Below are 22,372 nucleotides of genomic sequence, written 5' to 3' on the forward strand. Positions count from 1 at the left end.
TTTGTCAGTGTACTAGAAGGAATTCAGTTGATTACAGCCCTTTCTGCGTGTATTACAATAGTACACCCCTGAATCCGACAGCGCAATACTACACCGTTCAATACTGTAAAACTGAAACGAAACTGTTCTGCTTGAAAAGGGCGCCATTTTCTTCTTATTCATATTCATAGCTATTCTTTGTTTTAAAAAAGCTTCATTATTTTTCAAAACTGTTTTTCTTTATTTGTTTTTCGATATTTTTCGATATTATTTAGTATGAGTGTTTAGCAGAAATGCCAACAAACGACTACCCGAAAAATGAATATACAATAAATAAATGTTACCATAGTCAATAAAAGTTCAGTTCATATCTTTTTTTTGTTGTTTTGAAATAGTTTTAATGCTCTTTACTTGAAATAATTTCAGCGAACCGAAATTAAAACGAAATTTGAGGCGATAACTACTTAAATGAATTTGTTATATAAACTACACATGCCATAATCGAATGTTCCTCAAGCACAAAATAACGGAAAACATTAAAATATGTTTATAAATATTCCTTAGGTTGACGAAACTCTCTTAAATTGTTAACACAGAATGTTCAGGTGACCCTCCTTCAAATTGAAAATGGGTCTCTCCATTTCAAAGTCGCTGTCATTTTGATTTTTTTAAAAACCGGTTCGTGAATTAAAAAAAAAATTTTTTTACAAACTACTTAAAAATAAAAACCAATGAACTTTTCTATCATAAAAGGAAATTTTGATTGACTATGGTAACTGGTAACATTTATTTCTTGTATATTTATTATTATTATTATTATTATTATTATTATTATTATTATTATTATTATTATTATTATTATTATTATATAACATTTTCTCTTTATAAGGAAACACCATTTTGTTGGTCACTCTTGGCTACGAATGGAAACAAAGTTGATATAAAAAATATATTTTTGCAAAAATTATCTTTATTTTCATCATATATTGCTTAGGGTAAAATTTTTGAGTATCAAAACCTATCTCTTTACAACCCCCTCTTTTTCATAACCTATCATACTTTCATCAATCACAGTCCATTTTTTATAGGTTCTTTTTGAAACCAGTCAACGACGAGTACTTCTGTTAGTATATATATATATATATATATATATATATATATATATATATATAAATTGCTTAACATCTTATTATAATTTGATGATTCTTTTTTTGTAAAGAATTGGTTTGTTTACAACGTATCGTCTCATTCGTAGTGGCGTGGAAGCATGAGGCCGTCATTTAATGGTATCGGCACTGCTTATGTGCGAGGAGATATACATATTTCACGTTAATTAGTTTCGGAAGTTTTTGCAACGCTCCGAACCGATAAGCGTTGTCTCTCCGATAAAGACACCTCCAATGTCCGAAGTGCCATATTTGCTTCTGCTGGCAACACGTGGATCGATAAATCTGGCGATGCGATAATTTGTCTCAGTAATTGGTTGCTAAACTTCATTTGGTATTCGTCATAGAAAGTTATTCAATGGTGAATCGAGACAGTTTATGCCAGTTAGATTTTTTATAAATGTATTCTACATGTAGGTGCACATAAAACATGAAATTTAGCACAATTAATTCATCTACGCACGCACATACACCCCCTACACACATATATATATATATATATATATATATATATATATATATATATATATATATATATTCCTATATAGGAGATAGAGAAAGAGAAATATTAGTTATTGATGACATGAGCATTGTTAAAACTGAAAACAAGAACAATATGCCAAAATGTTTAATTTAAAGAATTTTTTATTCCAAGTTCTAAGTTTTCAAATTTACATTAAATTTGAGCGATAGTCAGGAGACACCAATTAAAGTATACTCCGTGAATTTCCATTTTTTTTTCTCAGTACTGCTTAAGCTAAAGCCTTAAATGTTAGATATTTTCGAGAATGAAAGTTATCTAATGGATTTTAATGAAGATTGACATAAGGATTGTAAACATAATCACAACGTCCGTAAAGCATGCATATTAAGTGAAAGGCAACGCCATACACGTGATAAGTAAGCAAGATCTGTCGATAATGAATTTTAAGTAAATTCTGGAAAATGTATCGAAAAGTGAAAAATAAGGAACATAATTTATACTGAAATTAAAATTGATTCAATACTAGCAGGACTCATGTACCGGTGTTACCCGGTGGAAAGATGGCACAAAACCAGAACATATTTAAAAAATAAAATAAACTTATTTTCTAGTTGATTATCGTAGTTAATAAATGAGCCTTTAACTGTTAAAAAGCAATGTTAAAAGGCCCACTAATTATTGTAAAATAAATGCACGGTAAAATAAGTAACACCCTCTTCAAATCAATAAAACAACTCAGCAATTAATCTAGTTATTATTAAAAATTAAATTAGCAACTTGAGGGCTGTTAATCCATTTAAATATTAATTCAATTAATTTTGTCATCTGACACCCTAGGTTGGTAGAATCCATGTTTACTTATTCTCCTACTTCACTCCATGGTCTAAGTGGTTTTCACACACCGGAGTAAAGCACACTTGCAGTCGTGGGTGGTTTTGTTGTCAGAATAATAATTAGAGGACATACAACATTTTACTTATTTAGACAACCCAAGAACACAACGCGTGAACTATATGACAGGAGCAGCACAAGTGATTAATAGCAGATGCGGGCTAAACACATCCCATTCCTTTAGATCAAAAACATAATTTATATACTTAATTTGTTAAATAAGACATTGTAGCACGTTCTGGGCCCATCTGATTAAATTAATTATTAAATCCTAGTCGCCTTCGAGTAATCAATGAACCGAAAACAGAAACGGCCTGAATTACCTCCCTTTAACCATTATAAGAAACAAAATCGACCCAGTTTCAAAGAGAATTTACTAGCAGTACTTAACAACTTAATTGGATTATCTCCCTTTAAACCATCCTAAGCAACGACATAAGAACATTTTTCAAGTAGAATAACTATGAATTTTTAGACAGTAAATAGATTAGAACACCTCACCCGAAATGTCCTACAAGGTTTATATATATTTAATACACCCATTTTACTTTATTCTCATATTCAATCAAATTCTAAACCTGAAATAGTCCTATCCATGTACGAATAAAACGATAATCTATAAACATTACTTGCCACTAATACGAAACCAAAACTAACCGTAACATCTTTACAAAGTTGTTACGAACATAATATCAATATAGATACGAAATTTAAAAAATTCCTTTTACAAAAAATCAATAATTGGGAAATAAAAGAATTTAGGAACCCAACAAATTGGATATATTTTTAAAAAATGTTTCTTTTTTTTAAATCGCTTAGGGCTCCCCGTAGAAACTTCACATAACTCTGTTCTTAAATAAAGATACGAAAATTAGGCGCTACATTAATATTTAAATGGGCTTTTCCGTAACCACAACCAAGGTAAATGTTTCTCGCATGTTATTTCCCGTTAGAGATCCCCCCTTTTTTTTCTTTCTATTCAAAAAATGCTACATTGCCAAAAGTGTGTTTATTCATAAAGTCTGAAGAAATGCTGGTTTTTGAAAATTTTCAAACGATATAATGCTTGAAATTGTCGAACTGGACATTGAAACAATTATAACATAAAAAGAAATACACCTTTTGTTGCCATCAACACCTTGTCTTGAAGTCTTGATTTTGCACACACAGTATATATACATGTATATATATATATATATATATATATATATATATATATATATATATATATATATTCCTTTAATCTTCTCTCCAAAAAAGGGAAAAAAGGGGAAAAAAGGAGAACAGGAGAGGAAAGAAAGAGAAATGGGGAGCCAGCTGATCGGTTTCGGCCCTCGCTTCTCAAAGCTGTATCGAGAGAATTTTTAAAACAAGGAATGAAAACCTGATTAAAATTACGTTTTATTCAGTTTACGGGAAGAAAAAAGTGGGAAAACGATTAAAATAAAACAGCGTTATGGTCGAATACACTAGAGATTAATTACGTTCAAACCCAGGAGGCATTCCCTTTGCTTGCAAAGGGAAGGTTTTCTGGATCGAACGTGAATAGTCTCCAAGATCTTAAGGTGATATAGTGAATGAACACGACTAAGAATAGAAAAAGAGTCCGTGCTAATGTTCGCTGCACAAGACGCATATTTTTGTGGGGTTCTATGAAGAGCACTATCTGGACCCATAAGACCATTAGTGTACTTCCGATATGTTGACGACACATTCTGTTTATTATATATATGTTTAGTATATATATATTTATATATATACAAATTTACTTTTAATCATGAATCATAAAAGTCTTCCCTTCCTAATTGCAATATATATATATATATATATATATATATATATATATATATATATATATATATATATTATATACAAATTTACTTTTAATCATGAATCATAAAAGTCTTCCCTTCCTAATTGCAATATATATATATATATATATATATATATATACGATATCATATGATATTTTAATTTATGCAGATTTCGCATTTATTATTATACAGACAATTTTATATTGATTATCATAGTGTATCAATTATATAATAGTGAGTTCAAAAGCAAAACAAATATGAGGAGGATTCAATCGAAACCAAAACATTCAGTGTCCCCAGTTGAAGTCGTTACTCTTTGAGCTATCGCCAGATGGATAAGAAATATTTAAATATGAACTGATTTTTACGTAAAAACTTATATTTGCGCATATGTAAGAGAATTCACATCTTTTTTTTTCAGTGTTCATCACTTAGAAACTATTTTTACTGAGATATATATATATATATATATATATATATATATATATATATATATACCATTTTTTCATCGTCTTCTCCTAATATTGTCTTTCCAAATCATAATAACCACTTCTGCTCAAGTATGACGAAGTTTCTGGATCATTGATATGCTCCGATAACAGAAAAATGTGTAACTAAAACAGATACAACGGTAATAATAATAATAATAATAATAATAATAATAATAATAATAATATATATATGTATGTATGTATGTATGTATGTATGTATATATATATGTATATATATGTATATATATATATTTATATGTTTATATATATGTATATGTATATATATGTATATATATGAGTGTGTGTATGTATATATATGTATTGTGCGTATGTATATATATATATATGTGTGTATATGTATATATATATATATATATATATATATGTGTGTGTGTGTGTATATGTATGTATATATATGTTTCTCCTTGGATCGCCACCTTGTCGTGGTGGAGAACCTTGTGTGTTCCGATGAACCTGGTAGGGCCACCCATGGCGGTAAGGTTGAAGGGGAGGTTCCAGACAAAGAGTGATCCAAAAGACCTCAACGGCTGATGCGGCGGATGATGACAATAATGACACAACGGCACTGAAGGCGGATGAAGGCTGCAACAGAGGAGGGTCTCCAGTCGTCGTCGTTCTCCATGCCATTGGAATCAGGCCCTCTTCTGCCAAGGGGCCGTGTGGTGGCTGCAGGCGCATCAGTCTCCCCACGTTAAAAGACATCACGCGCAGGCGTCCTCCCGAAAGGGAACACATCCTACTCTACATCATGGATGGAAAAGTCTTGTGACAGTTTTAGTCATTAAGCTCCCGGACTGAGGCAGAGAGAGCTCTCCCTTAATTCCCGGATAGAAAAATCCTGTGGCGACCAGGAAGTGGTGACGGGAGCAGGACAGTGTAGTCTGGCAGCTCCTAGCTGCAACCTGGCACATAGGCGGTGGGTGCCAGATTCAGTCGCTAACCTCACGGACCGAGGCAGAAAGAGTTTTTCGGCAGCTGCATCCATTACTGTGCAGCCCTGTTTAGGATCCACTCTGCTCACCCCAGTAGGGGAGGGGGGTTAGAAAAGGTACCCGTAAAAATAGCCTGCCTCAAAAAAAAACCCTGTCTGGACTACCGCCTCCAGAGGGATCACCACCACGTGGTCGGAAAAAGAAAGAAAACCTACGCCTATATTTTGGAACCTGGAACGTGAGGACCCTCATGGACAACAAAACAAGTGATCGACCCAAAAGAAGAACTGCCATTATCTCAAGAGAGCTAAAGAGGTTCCAGATTGACATAGCTGCGCTCTCTGAAACCCGACTGGCTGACGACGGGCAGCTGAGGGAGGAAAAAGGCGGGTACACCTTCTTTTGGAAAGGAAGGCCTGCAGAAGAGCCACGTACCCATGGCGTGAGCTTTGCTATAAAGAACAGCCTCATCTGCCACCTTAATGAGCCCCCTGTGGGCATCAACGAACGCCTAATGACCATGCGCCTGATACTTGCGGGCAGTCAAATGGCCACTGTGATCAGTGCGTATGCTCCAACGCTTGATGCACATGATGAAATAAAGGAGACCTTTTATGCTGACCTTGACATCATTCTATCCGGAGCCCCCAAGGGGGACAAGATAATCCTACTTGGAGACTTCAATGCCAGAGTGGGACGAGATCATCAGCACTGGAGAGGAACGCTTGGAAGAGAGGGGGTTGGGAACACTAACTCAAATGGTTAGAATCTGTGTTAAATACAGAAGTAATCAAACATCTCAACAAAAATAACCTTCTTAGTGACACTCAATATGGTTTCCGTTCTGCTAGATCTACAGCAGATGTCCTTACAGTTATATCGCATAGGATTAGCAAATCTCTCGACGGTGGCAATCTTTCTAGGGCAATTGCTCTTGACATATCTAAAGCCTTTGATAGGGTATGGCATAAAGGTTTACTTCATAAGATCGCTAGCTATGGTATAGCTGGAAAAGTCTTCTCAATTATTAAATCATTTCTTTCTGATAGGTTCATAAGAGTAGTAGTTGAGGGGCAAAAATCAGAAGCTCACAGTATTAATGCCGGTGTCCCTCAGGGATCCATCCTGGGCCCAACTCTTTTCCTGATCTACATTAATGATCTTCCAAATCATATCCTTACATCATTTGTAGACATTTATGCTGACGACACTACCATTTATGGTACCACATCTAAGACAGTAAACGACCAAGTTCTCTCCAATTCTCTCTCCTCTGATCTTGAGCACGTAGTACAATGGGGGAAAGGAGTGGCTGGTTACTTTTAATGCATCTAAAACCAAGCTTCTCTCTTTACATCATCAACATTCTAATTCACATTTGTCATCAATTGAAATGAATGGCTCTCGTCTTCAGGAGGCCTCAAGTTTTGACAAGCTTCTGGGCTTGACCATTACTCCTGATCTTAAATGAAACACGTATATCAAATCTGTTGCCAAGGCCGCTGGAAAAATGGTGGGATCTTTCTATCGATCCAGTAGATATCTCACTGCTGATGCTATTCTCTACCTATATAAGAGCCAGGTACGTCCAAGGATGGAATACTGTTGCCACATCTGGGCAGGAGCTGCTAGAAAGGACTTGGCCTGCCTTGATAGAGTTCAAAATAGACTTCGTGGCCTCGTAGGAGATGTCCTTTTCTCCTCCTTGCGGCCTCTATCTCACAGAAGAGATGTTGCGAGTTTGTCTCTGATGTATCGTTATTTTCATGGAAAGTGTTCAACTGAGCTTCAATCTATGGTCCCCCCTCGCCAAACTTTCACAAGAAACACTCGTCTAGCTGTAAACACTATCAATAATTTCCCCCACTCTTTATCTGTGCCTAAACCTAAACGTAGATTCCATGAACAAAGCTTCTTTCTTGGAGCTGCACGCCTGTGGAATTGTCTTCCGTTTTCCTGCTTTCCGGCTGACTGCAGTATGGTTGTGTTCAAGTCTAAAGTAAATGAGTTCTTGATGAGCCGTTCCATGTGGGTTATTAAATTTACCAAATTTTCATTACTAATGATTGCTATATTGACCAATTTCTACTGTACACTCTTTAACCCTTATCCTTGAGTGGCCTCTGGGCCTTGATAATGTGGTGATGCCTTTGTAAAAAAAAAAAAAAAAAAAAAAGTGCTCAGAACATAACCTGATCATCACGAACACACTTTTCCGACAAAAAAACGCATTCAAAATATCATGGATGCACCCTCAAAGTAAAATTAGGCACCTCATTGACTATGTCATTGTCCGTGCCAAAGACTGCTGTGATGTGCTGAACACCAGGGCAATGACCAGTACAGACAATTGTTGGACCGACCACCGTCTTATTCACTCCATCATGTCTATCCATTTAATGTGGAAGCAAAGGATGCAAAAAAGACAGAGCCGACCAAAGTTCAACATCGAGCAGCTGGGCAATATCACCTACCAACATCACCTCCAGGCGGCTTTTAGCGCGGACCTGCCCAAACAGTATCCGCATGACGCTGAAGAGCACTGGGACAAGCTGTCCTCTGCCATCATGGACTCCAGTATAAGCATCCTAGGACAGAAAAAGCGGAAACATCAGGTTTGGTACGATGAAAACGATACCGAAATCCAACAGCTTATAAACATCAAGAGGCAAAATTTTATCACCTGGCAGAATAACATCAAGGTCAAAAGAGCTGCCCATGCCAAGACTAAAGCGGCTGTCCAATCGACAGTCAGGAAGCTGAAGAACGTCTGGTGAATGAAGAAGGCTCAGGAGATCCAGCAGTTTGCTAACTCTGGGGACACCAGTGGTATACGGCCCTAGCTACCGTTCTCTGACCCCCCCCCCTTCGGTCTAAGGATGGGTTCACGCTGCTGAAAGGAAAGGGAGAAATAACAAATAGATGGAAAGAGCACTACGAGAATCTTCTGAACAGGGACACTACTCCAGAGATGGAGGCCCTTGAAAAACTCCCTCAACAGCTCTTGATCCCATTATATAACGCTGTTTTATAATAATAATTCTTGTAGGTATATATCAACATTCTATTTATAAGTGTGTTAAGCACATGGATTATTTTAGTTAATTATTACCGATTATTTTATCACACTTATTCTTCAGCGATTTTTTTTTTAGTTAGTGTAGTTATTAATTACAGGTGTACTGGAAACATTTCGTATTCTATTGGCTGTATGAATTGGTTTATTTGCTAATATAGGGAGTGAGGGCTTACGGATTGTAATATTACCACAATAAGGGAATAGCTATTTTTACATCTTATTTAATGCATAACTTTTAAAGTGTTTGCAGCTAACAGTCAATTCTATTTTAACATTTAATCCTTAAATCTATAATTTCAAGTTTCTCTGTTGAATATAAATAACATGGTGAATTTCATGAGCCACAGGTTTTCGCCTTTCTAAGTACTTTTTAATAATTTCCATTCGACTATAGGTGTTTTGTTCGCTTCGTTTACATTTCAGTAATGCACCGAGAGTGAAATGTCTGTACCATATGCCTTATTATTCATTTATAGTGTATAATAATAGAGTCTGCTTTTTAAAGTCATTGAGGTACTGCCTATGTAGAATTTTTCTATTTTGGGATTCTCTAATGTGTATATTTTAGCCTGCTAAACCACCGAAGTTGTGAGACATTTATTATTTAGCTGACATTCAGTCGACCATTGCTGCTACTACTTTTATTAGTGTCAGTATGCCACATAAACATTAATGTTTGTATAATAAATATACTATACACCGGCTTTATCCTCCATTGAGCACTCTTTAATAATAACGCGAGTTTTAGTGGATCTACATCTAGGAAACCAAGCTATACAACCATTATATATATATATATATATATATATATATATATATATATATATATATATATATATATATAAAATACGTGTTACATTAAACACTTTGAAGCCAAATAGCTGCAACGCGAATTTTTTTTTACCTTTATAAAATAGACGAGTATTTATTTTTTAAAGAGAGATATAGTTCGGAGATATACACTCCTTTTTCAATCTATATATATGTATATATATTTTTTCTCTTATTTTTAGTCATGGTGTTGAATGGGAGAGTTGAGTCCACATGATGTTAGCTGCGGATTTATCTGTAGCCGGATAATTAAACGTGGTCGCACGTGGTTTGAAAATCTGGGTTGGTTATCCATTAAAAGGTGTTGAGTGAAATTTGAAAATTAAATAAGATACGTGTTACATTGAACACTTTCTAGCCAAATAGCTGCAACGCGAATTTTTTTACCTTTATAAAATAAACGCGTGTTTATTTTTTAAAGACAGATATATTTAAGAGATATACACCCCTTTTTCAATCTCTCTCTCTCTCTCTCTCTCTCTCTCTCTCTATATATATATATATATATATATATATATATATATATATATATAAATATATATATATATTTCCTCTTATTCTTCGCCACGATGTTGAATGGGAGAATTTGAGTTGTGTCCACATGATGTTAGTTGCGGATTTATCTGTAGCCGGATAATTACGTGTGGTCGCGCATGGTTTATAAATCTATGTAGGTTATCCATTAAAAGGCGTTGAGTGAAAATTGAAAATTAAATAAGATACGTGTTATATTGAACACTTGTTTATTTATAAAGGTAAAAAAAAATTCGCGTCGCAGCTATTTGGCTTTAAAGTGTTCAATGTAACACGTATCTTATTTAATTTTCAAATTAAAATTAAATTAAAATGCAAAGAACACCTACAGGCCCTTGGTAGGTATTCTATGATCTAGAAAAGGTATTTGATTCCACCTCAATAACGGCTATGTGACAAGAGCTCGAACGCTTTACCTGTCAAACTAAATTCGTCTCGCTTATTCAAGGCCTTCATGTCGGAATGGTGTGCCGAGTATACCTAACTGGCCTATCAGATCCTTTCCCCATCACAAGTAGCATAAAGCAATGGTGGTGTTTTTTTTTCTATCTATTTGGCGTCAATGCTATATGAAATTCCCAAAAACAACCTCGGAATAGCACTACGATACCGAATTGAGGAAGCCTTTTTAATGTTGTCTACCTCAGGTCCAGAACACAGGAATCACTGAGCAGCACTCCACCGAAGATAACTGTACCCTAGCCCATATTGCAGAATATCTACAAACGTCGGCAGACAACTTCTCAAGAGTTTACATGCAATATGGGCTCAATATCAACATAGCCAAGAACAAAGTATTTTTCCAACCTGGTCCTGGACATCAAACTCCTCCTGAGGATACAATAGCCATTAGGAGAATAGAACTAGAAAATGTGGAGCAATTTACTTGTCTCGGCAGCGTCCTATCAATAAATGCTACGAGAAAGACATTGATAGCAGAGTCAGAATTGCCCATGCATCATATAGAACACTGTATAAAAGAGTATTCAGCAGTAAAGGACTGACGCAATCTATTAATCTTATGATCTACAAAGCGGTTGCAATCTCAACCCTACTGTATGCCTGTGAAACTTGGATATGTGAAACCTGAAAGAGACCTGAAAAAGTTAGAACAATTTCACTAAGAAAAACTGTGTGGTATCTTATGGCAAGACTTAATCATGAACACCGAGGTTCTCCTCCGCTCAGGGATGGAAAGCATAGAAGCCACAATAATAAGATATGCCAAACAACCGCCTACCTAAGAAAGTTATTTACTCAGAACTTGCGATTGTACCAGACCCCATGGCGCACTAAAACGCCGTTTTGAAGATCAGTTGAAATCTACTCTTACGGCGACCAAAACAGGCACAAACAACTGGGAAGAAAATGTAGTCAACAGGCAGAGCGTAAGACAAATATATGAAAACACCGAAGTCTTCGAAAACAACAGAAAACAAAAAGAAGAAACAAAAAGAGCACAAAGAAAAGCTGGAGGTCAACAACCTGTGAATCCTGCTACTATCCCCTAAGATGGCTGCAGCCGCCTCTTCCGTGCACAAATAGAACTTCTTTCCCACTGAAAGTGTCAATGAGCAGAGTATCAATGAGCAAAAAGTTCTGTCAACGACGGCGATATAATATATATATATATATATATATATATATATATATATATATATATATATATATAGAGAGAGAGAGAGAGAGAGAGAGAGAGAGAGAGAGAGAGAGAGAGAGAGGGAGAGAGAAGAGGATGCAGTTTGAAAAAAATTAACACAGGCATACAAACATAGTGAGTTTTATAAATTAGATTACCATGCCCTACGACAGACACTGAATTACACATCCCGTGAATTCATAAACATTACAAAGTACAAATCACTAAATGTTTTTATTAATCTGTGCATAAAATATTCATGTTAAGAATTGGGGGGAATGATTCCACATCATTTAAATGATGGATTATTGTAAATTATTGGAAGGGGGGTCCTATTTTTAAAATAAATTGGGGCATAAGACACGCAATTTGAAACTAAACCTCTTTTAATTAACAGTGTTTTGCAGAATATATTTTCATTGATTCGTTAAATTTTTGCACAAATCCAATTAGATATTCATGAGTAACTGATTGTTTTTGCAGAATTTTAATAGAAATAATTTTATAACGTACTACCGTCTAGTAAAATGGTGAATACAACATAGAGCATGAAAATTGAACAATTGATCTTTGTCTTCCCGAGGAGTCTGATAAATGGCCACTGGAAAGAGACTATTAAACAACAGCATCATTGAGATAATACGTTATATAAGTGTATATTAACGAAGCTAAAAATATCCAATTACTTTCATTTCTCAATACAGTTTACAATTTTTTTAGACTAATGTGCTATTTTTCATGCTCAATTTAAAGGGTTCTGTTATTGTAAGTAGAAAAAGTGCCATAAGTTACGTCGTGTTTGTGAATCTTTTTAGTCCATTTTTAAAAAGTGTCTATTCATCTTGCGCGTTTAACATTCTAATTTACAACTATTTCAAACCAACTGTTTAATTTATAACTACTTGAAACCAACTGACAAACGTGACAAACCAACTGACAAACGGACATAAATTATCCTAAATATGCATGATCGTATCTGAGCATATCATTCTAAAAATCAGATCTGGGAACAGAAGTTCTCATTTAATTCACCGCTCAATAAAATTAACACTCTTTAACCAACAATCACACATTAATGTTAATATATGATTTGCTTGTGAAGTGATTAAGACAGAAATCGAACTATTGATTATTGATTTCAAAATAGCCAGCGTGAAACACTGGTTTCTCTTTTTAAAAATGGCAAAGTGATATGTCCCATATGACTTTCATCAAACACAATTACAGGTATCCTCTGCGGTCCATTTGCTAATCACAAGGACATAAGCCGCCATTATGATACGACACGAATTAAGCTTTTTGTATTGACTGATGTATAAACTTGTAAAGATCGTGTGACCGACTTTTATTAACGAAAATATGTTTCTGTTTTCGTCGTTCATATTCGATGCTTCTTTACAACAACACCGTGATTGTACATTAAAAAATATAATACAAAAGGACATTTTTGAGTGCGAGCTAGAAACTGACACCGGTGAGAGGTTGAGATACGATACTATTTCTTATCGACTTCATTGATTGGGTTTTTTTTTTACTTGTGTACGGGCAATTAACCTAAATGAAAGCCAGGAGGATTAGACCCTCCCGTGTGTAAGAAAATCCAACTCGATGAGTAGTTGAATAAATAAACCCTTCTTTGTGTGTATAGGAAATTAACTTTAGTGAGAGATTGGAGAATTCAGCTTCTTATTCGGGTGTGTATGAAATGCACTTGAATGACCGGTAAGGGGATAAGAGTTTTCTGTGTGCACGTAGAAAATTTACCTCGGGCAGAGGATTACAGCTCTGTGTGTGCAGGAAATTTACCTCGGGCAGAGGATTACAGCTCTGTGTGTGCAGGAAATTTACCTCGGGCAGAGGATTACAGCTCTGTGTGTGCAGGAAATTTACCTCGGGCAGAGGATTACAGCTCTGTGTGTGCAGGAAATTTACCTCAGTGAATAGTTGAAGGATTAAACAATTTTGTGTCTGCAGAAAATTCGAATCAGTGAGCCGTTGGGTTTAGGGTTAGGGTTAGACCATTCTGCCTGTATGTAGGGGATTCACCTCGGTGAGAAGTCAGAGGATTAGACCCTTTCGCGTGTGTTCGGAAATTGACCTCGGTGCGATTGTGGAGAATTTATCCGTTCTTGGTGTGTGCGTGTAGGAAATAAAATAGCATAAAGAGAATAGAAGGTGAACTTGTGACTTTCGATTGCTTTATTTTTTCTTTAGTCTTCCCATTCCATGAGTGATGTTTTTGAAAAAAAAGGTGGAAAGAATTGTTGTTTTTCTGGGTCGGAATCAATTCATTTCACACGTTGTCGTTTTTCACTTGCTTGAATCGATTTCCATTAAAAATAAAGTTCAATTCAGCAAGAATTTAGGACTAAAACCGTGTTACTTATGTGTAGATCATTCACCTCCGTGGAAAGGTAATATAAAATATTTTTTAAGAAAAAAAGCGAAACAAAATTTAAACTAAAAGTATCCCCGGGCAACACTGAAATGATACAGCATTACTTTATAAAATATGAATATCACGACTTTGCTGACGAGGAACAAACAATTGTTGAATAAAAGATAACGTTTCTTCTGACACAATCATTATTCATGGGAGTTGCGTGTTTCACACACGATCAACAAGCCGACGACCGATAAATGGACGCATTCACAAATTCTGTTTTCATGCTATCATAAACATAACAGAACGAATAAAAATACTCTTGCAGTTGACAGATCAAATTTGAAACTGAAGAATTAAGATAAAACTTAAGCGCGATAGACTGACAAATTACATTCATCGTTGGCCTGTGTTTGACCTTGAAGTGTTTGACCTTGAAGTGGTATTTTAAGCTCCTTTTCTTATATGGAACAATTTCCATAAAAAAATGTAACCGATCGACTGACAGACAGTGTTTACTATATAGATTCTTGGTCGCATCTACGAATCACTTTTAATTAAAAATGCATCTATAATTCGCCCTACTTTTCTTGTGTGAAGGTTTCATTCTCAGTCGCCATGTTTGTCTGCGTTCAAACGTTCTGCGGTCGAAAGGAAGATTGGATAAAACTTACGGAAATAATTGAATGGACGATGATCGGATCAAATTGATCCTATTATTCCGTTGAGTAAAAGAGAAGAGAACGTGTAATTGTTCAAATTCATGTTGCATTAGGGAGTTTGTTTATTTTCCCGCGTGAAAGTGGTTTGCGAACGATGTTTATTGATTGAATGAAGGGCAGCAGGGTTTCAACAATAACTGTAAAGTGAAGCTTCGTAGTGGAAAAAAAGCGAATATAAGTGTATGATAAATATGAAAGACAAAATGTTTACATTTCTCATATTAGGGTTACATCAATCGCGCAGGGGATAAATGGTGCCCGTGTTTAGAGTAACCCTAAACTCCATCACAAACGCACACACACACACACACACACACACACACACACACAGATGCTACCATATCGGCAAAGGTGTTGGATTTATGGCTTAAATGCACCAAACATTCATGCGATTTCTCCTTTCCATTCGCAAAACCCAATTAAGTTTTGCACAGTTAAAACAAGAACAACAATTTCCCTTTATAAAACAATCAAACCAAGCACCGTGAATAAATATGTTCAGATATAAACAACTTGAAGCGTAATAAGTTTTACCAACATGATTCGGCATTAAATTGTCTGTATGCATGCATAAATTTAAAGAAATACGCAATAAATTTATAGGATCGCAAATCAGAACTTATTCACACCCATACGAATCGTAGTAAAAGTCTTTTGATACTGTGATAGTCGCAGTGAGCATAGAGTCGTTCTCTCTTTCATTTTCTTTGCAGTTAATAGCACTGTAATAGTTGTTGTGGTACTGTGTGTAGAAATCGTAAAGCACCATGTTATATCTTCTCAGGAATCGTTCCGAATGGGAGAAAGTGGGGTGTGTCTAGATTAACGCAGTCAAAGGACGACGAATTATACATATTTCAATGCGTTCATATTATTGTTTAGATTTTTATTATTCGCATGTCTTATCTTGTTCGATGTAATTTTCACAAAACCAGCGTTTTTTGTTAGGGTTAGTGATTTCTGGGAATTTTAAATTGAGCCCTCCATTTTATTTACTGTAATGAAATGTTTTCAGTTCTGTTCCGCACTCTTTAAATATCTAGTATTGGTTAGAGATATGCTAGAGTAAAATCTACTTGAACATTATGAGTTAAATATCTGTAAAAAATAATTAAAAGTAAGTAAATTGATTCTCTAATCCAAGAGATTATATAAAGATTGTTGTATAAGGCAAAAAGTGCCTGAAGAAGAATGGGGTGGCTAAAACACTAAAAAAAACAGCAAAATCCACGTTGAAAAAAATAGCCTGCAACGTTTAAATAATTAAATAACAATAATAGCTCAGTTAAAAATAATAATCGTTTTGAACTTAAAAACATTTCTTCCAATTTACTTCAATTTTCTATATAAATCATGTATTTTTTAATATTTTCATATTTTACAAATTTTCAGATATTTACCCAATTGGAAAATCCCGCTTCCACACACACAAAAGTAAATAAATAAATAAATAAATAAATAATAATAATAATAATAATAATAATAATAATAATAATAATAATAATAATAATAATAATAATAATATGAAATGTTATTTTAAATATTTTTCAGGCCATCATCAAAATTGAGTTTATTCTAAAGACTGTTAAAATCATCTCACTATCACTAAAAATCACTCTGCCAATTAGAATGGTTATAAACCAATGAAATGAATAGAATTTGTAATCAAAAATTGTTCTAATACAAATAAAAATGAACGGTAAAAAATTAAATCAAACAAAATGGCATAGAATTATCAAAAAAAAATGTTACACTTGAAAAGTCATATTTAATTAGAAGTTTTTTATCGTCCTTAGGAAAAATGGCGCCAATTTGCCTGCTATGAAATGGCAATTAATGAGTTGCAATACCACATCCATTACACAATAAAAGTGATATAATTTTCTAATTATTTAGCAAAAAAAATGTGTTGATATTAATTCATTTATTAGATAAAGGGTATGTTTACATTTAATTAAAATGAAAACATGGACAATATTTTTGCCATTAGGATTTACCGCACTAACAGGTTTCGTCTAAAGCAAATAGCTTTATCGGCTTGATAAAAAGAATGAAACAATGAAAATGCAAAAATACACAATTATATGTACACCAAATACGTGCGTAAAATTGTACTTCGAAATGAATACATGCGACGGTTGATTCCATTCATACCAACTATAATATCATTAAACCGATCTACTGTTATCTAAGACAATAATACGCGATACTATTTTGAAATACTGTATGTCTATTAGAAAGCAAACACAACTATTTGAATGTCTAATTTGCATAATTATTTTTTTAACAATTTTTATGCTTTTATTTGTAATTTTAATGTCCTATTTTCCAATAGTTGTATCGATATTAAGAGTAATAAGGTATTAGGTTGGTGCAAAAACAATATCGTTTCCTCGTGTTACTTTTATATATAATTTCTGAATAAAAATATTCGTTACCTTTCTACATTCATTTTTTGCAAGCTTTTCGATAGCATGAATAAAATTCAAATCCGCACAATTTTCTTGTTCCAGTTCAAACTAGACTGAAAATCTGCCTAGAATGCTCGTGATATGAATGATGCGTTTGACCCAGGAACCACTAATGAACGTGTGGCACAACGGTGATTCAAGAAATTTCGCAATGGTGACGAGAGCCTCGAAAGTGAAGACGATCGCGGCCGGCCGACCTATGCTAATAAGATGAATAAACTTGTTTCTCGTTCGCAAAAATGTGTCGATTCTAATGGTTCTTATTTCCATTAATAAAGTTTATTTTGAAAGCAATTATGGTCTTTTGAAGTTGAACATAAAAAACGGCATTATTTTTGCACATATCCAATAAAGCGATTTTAGAAAAAGTGAATTACTAATATCTTTCTTAAAATATTTGTTTATTGATTTTCAAAGGATGTAATTTAATATCTAATCTAATAATCTAACATCGCTAGCGAGAAAGAGACATAATCGACGAAGAGGTTATAGAGAAGAGAGAACGAGCATGCTTGCTTCTTCCTTTCTCTCTCCCTCTCGCTTTTTCCTCTTTCGCTCTTGACGCCACATTAATAAGAAAAATGGTATTAGTTCTTAAACTATGATAACAATTTCACGTGATTATTTTTTTCATATATATATATATAATTTTCAGAATGTGAGAGATTGTAAATAATAAATTCCACAGCCAAACAACGTCGCAGCCCACAAGAGCCATGACAGTCAACGAATCGGAAGTCCAAGACTCGAGTTTCACCCTCATTTGGGCTCAAGTTAGACACATCCGAACTCAGGATTCGAAACCCGAGCCTTTTGCATGCGAGTCAAGCACTCTACCAACTGAGCAAACGCCCCGCACACAAGAATTTCTATTAACCACCATCAGGGCGAAACTCGAGTCTTGGACTTCCAGTTCGTTAACTGTCATGGCTCTTGTGGGCTGCGACGTTGTTTGGCTGTGGAATTTATTATATACAATCTATCACATTCTGAAAATCCTATCATAAGTTGCTCGCTTGGTTAGCATTGCTGGATGGCATCGTCCTTTCGAGTTAAAACTCCTACTTGTGAGACATCGGCTTGGGGTTATTAGCTGGTTGGATGACCGCGTCCCTTGTCGAGACGAAGTAGGTTCATTTCACAGTTGGATTTCAGTGCTGTTTGCTTGATCTGTGTTGGTTAATAGAAATTCTTGTGTGCGGTGCGTTTGCTCAGTTGGTAGAGTGCTTGCCTCGCATATATATATATATATATATATATATATATATATATATATATATATATATATATATATATATATATATATATATATATATCAAGTTAATTGCATGCATCTTAATTTTACGGTTGTTTTCGGAGTAAACCTGTACTTTATTCTGTTTCCAACCAGAGTTCTTGATTTTATTATCATCTAAAAAAATTTTTTTTTTCGGCTATTGAAAACTTATTTTAAAAAGGTTGGGTGCTACTTACTTATATTCAAATAACAAACATTATTTCCTGAGTCACCATTTTTTTTTTTTTTTTCAAACTATTGGCCGTTAAAACATTTATATTTATACTAATATATGACATTTCAGATTTAAATTATTAACACTTTTTGGTATTTTTTAAATTTGATTTTCGGAATAATTTTTCATTAGAATTATCGATTCATGTTTTATTTATTTATTTTTGGTTCCCCGATTTATCGGAGAGGGACCTTTGTTTTCAGTGATGTCCGTGCGTCCGTTATTCCGGACGATTGCCAGATAACCGTCCATTAATTTTCCCTGAAATTTTGCCAGAAATTGTAATTCATTAAATAGATGCGCACAGTAAAAAATTTTCGCGAAAATTCCCGTTGCGTCCCCAGAAGTCAAAAATTCCCCAATATAGCCAAAAATGAAACTTTTTGCCTCATAGCGTTTGATTCATCCATTAGATTTTCCTGAAACTTGGCGAAAATGTGAAGACCATTGTTCTTAATATGAATTTGATATGGGTGACCCTAGCAAAATTCTGGTTCGCACTCCTCTGCGACTTTTAGGGTTAAAAAAATGCCTTTTTGGGGGCTTTTTTTCATATTACTCAAAAACTTGATATGTCTGTCTATATAGTGTTTTTTGATGGGGCCGAATGTCTTAAGGCGTGAAACTGAACTATTTATCCATTTCACTGGGATTTGGCGTTCCCAGGAGCTCAAAAGGGGTCACAAGTGTCCCAAAATTGCAACAAAAAATGACACTTTTACCCCATAACTTTTGCCTCATCCATTAGACTTTCTTGAAACTTGACGCAAATGTGAAGGCAACGTTGGCCCTTCACACTTCTCACATTCATTATTTCTTCACTATTTTTGTGGTATCATCTCATATGCAACACCAGAGGGGGGTACACATGCGAGGCTTGTTTAAATTACTTTTCTCAAAGTTAATTTTTGTTTTCTAGGCACTCAAATTTAACCTGCACGAATCATCGAAATGTCTGCATAAACTGGCATATCTTAGATTTGATTCAACCAAACACTATTCTTTAGATCTTTATAATAGTTCGATAATGATATTTTTGTGTGTGAGTATTTTTTATTATTATTTCAAAGCTGCTTCTACTATATTTATTTTTTTATTATTCAAGTTTCCAATTTTGCATTTCTTATTTCTCTCTGAGACTTGAAAATATTTTTTGGGTTCTTTTTGCGTGCGTGATTGAAAGTAGTCAAAAGTTTCATCGCTAATAAAAGAAAAAACTTTTCTCATTATAAAAAGTAATTACTTAATAAGTAATGCAAATTTGATTTCCTGCGTTGTTATGTTTGTTTTTTTTAATAAGGTGATTTTGTTATGTACAATGTTTCTGACAAAGGAGGAAGAATAGCTGGTTTTTGGATTGGATGTTGGTTTCAATGTATAGTATGTAGAGATTTCCAATTCTTTTATAGTACTCATTATCATTCAGTTGTTAATCCATCTCGTTAACGCTTATCCTCCAGTAGCTTAGGATCTTGATAAGTAGTAACTTATTAGTTTAAAATATCAAATCACTTCACTTCAATTCGAATATAACTATTTTTTTCCTTTTTCGGGTGATTTTCTTACTCTTGAAGCGATTTAAGGACTGATGTCTACCTCGTTTGAAACACTTGACCAATTTGAATCCTCCGTTAATTGTTGCAAGTGAAAATATTAACGACTTTTATTTCATTATAAGAAAGGATTTCTCAAAGGACATTCATAAAAGATGGCATCTGAAACATACGACGCTCTCTAAAGGAGGTAAGTCATGATGACGTCATTTACTTGTGACGCTAGCTTAAAAGCAACCAATTACTTCTTTATCGTTTCTAGTCGCTTTAACGTCTGATGGGATTCTAGGGATGTAAAATAACTCACCAGCTGTTGGAAAATTTACAAGGAATGACTTCATTACCGTTTTTCCCTTTGTATCGCTGCAAACCAAAATTATGTGACAGTATTTGCTTTGTATAGTTTCGCCTTCAAAAGTTATTTCTGTTCATGTATTCATCGAAAGGTTAGATCATTTGTATTATTTGGAGTCTTCGGACTACTGTTCTCATCTTGAGTGTTTTCACAACGTTTCGGTCGATGTAACCTTCGATCTCCTTCAGGTGTATCGTGATGAATTCGGGAATTTTTATGTCGAACTTGGAAATCTTTCTGTCCCACTCGAGAATCTGCACGGAATTTCGGATGGAATTTTTCCATTGGTGTAGCATACTCCCGTTTCATCAGCCATGACTAGGTCCTTAGTAATTCACAATTATATTTTGAGGGTTGCTCACACTAGAGATTGAATCTTCAATTTCCAAAAAGTGTAATTTTTGCAACTGAATTTTACCAAGTACGCAGATACTTGTGAACATACCGAAATTCCGTGTAGATTCCCGAGTTCGACAGACAGATTCCTGAGTTCAACAGAGAGATTCTCGAGTTTGACAAGATACATTTGAATTAAGGCGAAGGTTACATAAGCCGAAACGGTAATCTGAGGAATCCACGTAATACGAATACTCAATGCTCCTCTAAAAGTTTCAGAAACAATAGCTTAGTCATATTCGAAAGAAGCAGAGCGTAGTATCTGTGTTAAGGGTATTACTAGCAACAGCGTCCCATTTCCTTAAAATTCAACACTTCCTCACTGTGATAAGGGGTAATTGAAACGTATGGGTGTCAGATTTACCCGGCAAACAAGGATTTAGTGAAAATCCAGGAAGCGTCTCTTTCAAACAAAAATGTGTAGATCACAGAAACGCAAATTCATGGAGAGTAAAGATAATAATATTGCTTCTGCATATTTTACGCTGAACCTTCCCCGATTTCGAATGAAACTGTTGACCATCCTGCTGCTGCTGTTGATGATGATGAGGAGGAGGAAGAGGAGGGGGAGCATAATTCATTTCGAATGAATCAGATGATTGTTGTTGGCTTTCGTTTCTTCGATATCTTTCTAATTAAAACTGTTTCTAGAAAAATATTTGTTACTTACATGAGGAACCATGTGATGGTTGCTGACATCCATAAGTTCTATGGAATGAACTAGATGCGAACTTAGTAAACTCGGGTTGTCGATTCGTGTCGGTAGCCAGTAAGCCACCGTCCGACCTCGCTACTTTGGGTGTCAGGAGTAAAAATAAAATTTACAATCTTTCAGCCATAACGAATAGCAACGGTCACCTGAAGGATTTAATGAAACGCATACGGCCTGGAATCTGATTGATTATCACGTGGCCAAATCACCTGACAGGGACTGCTCTCCACTTGGAGAAAGAAATCTAAATGTTTATTAATCCTGTAAGACACCCCTGTGCACTATTGCCCTGATCTCTGCGCACAAGTCCGTACAATACCTTGTAGTAGTAGTAGTAGCAGCAATAAAGTAGTGACGGCGGCTAAGTGATTAACGACACGGACTGAAAATCTGGGTTTGCCAAGTTCG

Source organism: Euprymna scolopes, chromosome 33 (assembly GCF_053919585.1).
Source record: "Euprymna scolopes isolate OS-2025 chromosome 33, ASM5391958v1, whole genome shotgun sequence".
Taxonomy (NCBI): domain Eukaryota; kingdom Metazoa; phylum Mollusca; class Cephalopoda; order Sepiida; family Sepiolidae; genus Euprymna; species Euprymna scolopes.